The sequence below is a fragment of the Sciurus carolinensis genome, chromosome 12 (genome assembly GCF_902686445.1).
Source record: "Sciurus carolinensis chromosome 12, mSciCar1.2, whole genome shotgun sequence".
NCBI classification, from domain to species: Eukaryota; Metazoa; Chordata; class Mammalia; order Rodentia; family Sciuridae; genus Sciurus; species Sciurus carolinensis.
Genome location: NC_062224.1, coordinates 34348597 through 34353962, shown reverse-complemented (window position 1 = coordinate 34353962; position 5366 = coordinate 34348597).

Here is a 5366-nt window from a genome sequence, read left to right as displayed (position 1 = left end):
GAATCCACTCTGCTCTAATTATTATATCATACTCACAGGAACATTTTAAAACATGCCAAATTTGGAATTTTTAAAATCCCCCTTAAAAAATACTTTCAAATAAAGCAGATTTCCTGATCATGAACTGTAATTATCTGCCAATCTAGCCTCCCACATACCTCTATCCCTCTATTTTTCCCTCTTGCCCACTTCCCTCACTGGATCCACACGAGCTGTCTTTCATCTGTCTTGCAGTCACACATCAGGGCTTTTTGATGTACACTTTGACTTTTTATTTTTAGAATCTCAGATAAAGCAAATACCATTATTATATAAAGTTCCAGCACCCCTCTTCACAGCTCCTGGCAGATTTGATGTTTTATATTTATTAATTTTCAGAATATTCAACTCTTCAGTTAGATTGTAGACCCCATAAAGGCAGAGATTCTGCAAAATTGGGTTCTTCCATTGTCTCCCTAGGATCTAGTTAATAAGTCTCCTTAATAAATGCTACTATCCCTGATTAATTAAGAATAATATAATATCAGATATTCATTAACAAGTATGCCTATGGCAATGAATTGATTGGCTAGAAAATAAAATAGTGAGTTATTCAAGATCACCACTTTTGATTAAAATCAGAGGGTCAAAAACAATAAAACAGAGTAATGCCAAAATCTTACCACATTCAACTTCATCAGCATAGTCACCATGGTCATCCGCCAGATCACATAACTGAAGCTTTTTTTATGCAAACCTTGTTGTGGGGACACCAGAAGTGATCTGGCTCCTTGCAGCTCTCACCAGACAGAAAAGGGTACGGTTTTCAAATCTGATGTCATCAATAGCTGAGATTCCATCATAAATGCAAAGATTGACTTTATCCAGTGTCAAGTAGAAGGGCTGGGTCAGGCACCCCAGCTGGATGTTCATCTCTGACCACTAGTTGCTCTGGTTGTATAACACTCTCCAGAGTACTGTTAAGTCACCAGGGCTTTCTGTATACAACTGCAGCTCAGCTACTCCCACTGACATGCCATAGTTATAAAAGCTGAAAAAGAGCAAACACAAGAAGCAGGCATAATGTATGAGATACCCTAAATATTTAACCTTTGAACGCTCCCACTTGGTCAACAGCCAATTGATAATTGGGTGTCATAAGGGACACCTTTTTTTCCTGCAGTTATTCTTGCTGCCTGTTTACTTATCTGTTGAGGTGCATGCTTCATGGCTCTCAAAACCCTGGGAGCCTTTTCAAGAGAATAGAGGAAAAGTCTTATTTAAATTATAATCCACTCATGGAGGAAAAATGTTCTTGTCATATGAAAAAATAGAAAACTCATGACATGCTCCTAAGTTAAATTAAAATCATGTGAACTTAGTGCAATAGCAATTCTTAAAAGTAAAACCAGAACACCTAATATGTTCAGGAGTATTTCTACAAACACTAGGCCTGATTACTCTTGTGAAGGTAATTGAAGATTGGTTTTGATATTTACCATAAAGAAAGTGTGCATCCAAACCCTGTCTGGCTGAAAGTTTAGCTCTGGAGTTTAGCAACATGTGATAAGCTGTTGCTATTCTTCAGAATGAAGATAAAATGGTCAATTGGAATACAAAACAAATCATTATTTAGCCTACTGGAATTTACACTAAGACTTTCATCTTTTAACCCAACACTGAGTAAATTTGGTATACAACTAAAATTATAATTTTATAATAAAACAAATTCAGCAGTGATTGTTAGTCAAATTTGCTTTTATAAAAATACTGAATGATATAAAAACAATAATTTTGGTTAATCCATCCTAAAATATATCTATACCACATTCATACCACCGATATAGCAATCATTTCATGCAGACCAAATGCCACTAAGAACAAAATTAAACTGTCCTATTGATGCTTGTGATAGCATTGAACACATCTGTGTCTCTTTTCTATCTGGAACCATCTGACCAGTACACAGGAGTAGTTAGCAGAGTTTTGCTTGCTTCCTACCTTGAGATGTGTTGTGAGTGTGATGTTGACATGGAGCCAATTACTTAAAATCAGCAGAAAGATCACTTTGTGAGCTTCACATCCAGTCAAAATTGCCAACAGCAATTACTTCAAACCAACAGTAGCTGTTTGCTTCAAAATCACAACTGGAAATTGAACAACAAAACTGCAGTTCTTAGGCTGACTCTCCACAGTGTTCTCACACATTGAACAGGTAGATTTCAAATGGAAATAACCTTACTATGAGTCTCTCACTGCATTAAGAAAACTAAATGAAAGGATATCTTTGAGGGAAAAAATATACTTTGATATGAAAAGTGGACTTCTGATTTTTATACTGGATATTGAGAAGGTATAATTTTAATTCTCAATTTAAGAAAATCAGGTTTTTTCTAAATATTCTAATAAATAGCATCATTCAGCCTTAGTGTTTGTAAAATTAAGGTTTCACTAATTTGTAATCATAGTCATTTCAGTTTTCCTTCTCTTGCTAGATTTAAAATAACTACTTATAAAAAATCAATATTTGGAAAACCCCAAGTCCACTATACAATAAAATGTGTAGTCTTGATTTGTATGGAGTTTAGTATTTCACAAATCATTGCATCACCTAATTGTACAACAAAGAACATTTTTTTTTCAGGTAAACATGCAGACAAATGAGTTAATTTCCACAAAGACATTCTAGGAAAGAAAAGTAAGGGGAAGAATGGAAAGGGAAGGTGTAAATGTTAGTGTAGAATTATGGCTAATAGCTACTAAATACCTTATATAATGGGATCTGTACCAAATGTGTTATATAGATTCAACTTTGAAAACAACCCTAGGTGATAGGAATGATTACTGTTGTTGCATTTTACAAAGGTAAAATATGAGGTTATGAAAAGTTATTAATCTGGCCAAGGTTATATACTTAGGAAGTTGTAGAGTAGAATTTGAATTTAAATATTATGATCCTTTATCTAATATTCTTTCTACAACTCTTGACTCTAACTACTTCTTGTCATTAGATTCTGTGAAAAACAAACCAAAAAGACTTCATAGGAATGTACTAAGTGATGTTGTTCAACTGTGCTACACATACCAATGCAAAATGGCATTGATTTCCATTGATGATTATTACACTGGGATCCTTGGCTATTATCGGTTTTTATCCAAGCATGTAGTCAAAAACAGTACAGATATTACCTTGTAAGAGGAATTAGGATGGAAGAAATAAGTTTCAGGTATGAAAATAGAAATCAAATCACTGAATGAGGTTATGAAATTAATAAGGCATTTTACTAAATGATAAATCATTTTCAATTTTAAAAATGCTACTTTTACATGGAGGAGAATGAGCATTAGAAGCATCTAATTATTAGAAGCATCTGATTTTTTATAGTTTCTATAAAATACCCAATTTCAAAAATATAGTTGCCCTCTAAGAAATTTCCTGCTTTGATTAGTCCAGTACTTACAAATGCAATCAAAAGTTAGTAGGAATGTATGAATACACTAAAAATAAATACTTCTAAATCTTTGATTCTAATTAGAGTAGCTGTATTTCATTAAGTAGATACAATTAGAAATAAACAAAATGAACACAGTTTCTTCTATATTTAGAATAAAGATTTCTCAAGTTTAGAAATCTGTAGCAAAGCAAAATTAAATGTTACTCAACAATGAAAAACAATAATGATAAATATTCCAAGTGAGAGATAAGTATGAAGAAAGTTTAAGTCTTTGTATTTTTAAAGATTATCTCTAAGTATGTAATACACATAAAAGATAGATAGATAGATAGATAGATAGATAGATAGATAGATAGATAGATAGATAAAGACATAGAGATACAGATTTGGGGGTTGGTTTCAAAGCCTGTAGGTATCATTACAGTCCCCAAGAAACTGAAGCTTTGATTCCTATTTCATGCAATCTGCAGAAGATATCTAGGAGTTCTTGTTACACAGAGACAAAAAGAAACAAGTTGCTGCAAATGTAAAGTATCTATCCAGCACAGCTTCCATTAAAGAGAACCCAGCTATCTGCTATCCAGGAAGATACTGCAGTAGATGCAATCAATATTCAAATGGTAGTAAGATTTTTAAAAATTCCTGCAGTTAAGTTGTAGTTCTCTTACAAAAGACTGTTTAAAGTTGATAGGTTTTTATTTGATATATCAAAGAATATGTGCCCCCCATGTTTATTGCAGAACACTTCACAATAGCCAAGAACTGAAAGACAGATAGAGAAAGACAAAGACCACATGATCTCACTTGTATGTGGAATCAAAAACAATCTATCTCAGAGAATCTGAGAATAAAATAGTGGTTACCAGAAGCTGGAGGGAGCGGGGAGGCAGGTGGTATGGAGAAAGTTTAACCAAGAGGTAGTAAGTTACATTTAAAGAGGACTCAGAAGTTCTGGTGTGTTATTTACCACAGATAATGGTAGTGCACTGTATATTTCAAAGCTAGGAAAGGTGTTTTAATGATTATATGACATAGAAATGATAAATGTTTGAAGAAACAGATACTTACCTCGAGTTGAATATTATACAAAATATGAGTGCATTGAAATATCTCATGGTGCCCCACAAATATGTACAATTTTTTATGCCAACAAAAATGATATTTTAAAATATAGCAATTTTTTATAAAAAATGCTATTAAAATTCAAATGTGCTTTTTGACCACACTTTGCTCCTATATAGATTTCTATACACATTTAAAAATTCCAATCATAAATGTAATATTCAATAAAATAAGTCTCCTGACTAGCCGTAATTGAGTATATACCTCACTAAAAGGACACAGAAATTATAACCTTGTATCTATTTCTGACTGAGAAATGCAGTACTATGGATATGTTCTCATAATTGAGATTCAAGGATATTTCACTGTTTATGAATAATTATTGATCTCCTCAATTATCATCATCACAAGCATCATTGTTCACAATAACAATTGCAGTTACTGTTTACTCAGAGTTTAGTACATAGTAAGCTTTGGGCTGGGAGCTGTTACATTGATAATAGGATGTCTGTCAATAGAGTTTCTGAAGAGTGTGTTTATGTGTACTATGGCTCTCAGTAGAAAAGCGAATGACTCTACAGCACCTTTTAATTATTGTGAGAAAAATTACCTGAATGGCCTGTAGTAATTGTGCAAATATAATTACATTAGCTGGTCCTGAGACAAGGGCATAAGGAGATAGCCGGTGAGCTGTCAAAGAGGTCCTCACTGCCATTTTCATGGCATTTCACTGAGGTAGAAGAAAATGGATGGATGTAGTTGCCAAGGAAGTTTATGAGGAAAAGAACCCAGGATCAGGTCCATTTCATTTCAGATTGGCTATCTTAGAAATTCTCTGATGGACAGATGACCCTGTTGAGGTTTATTTAT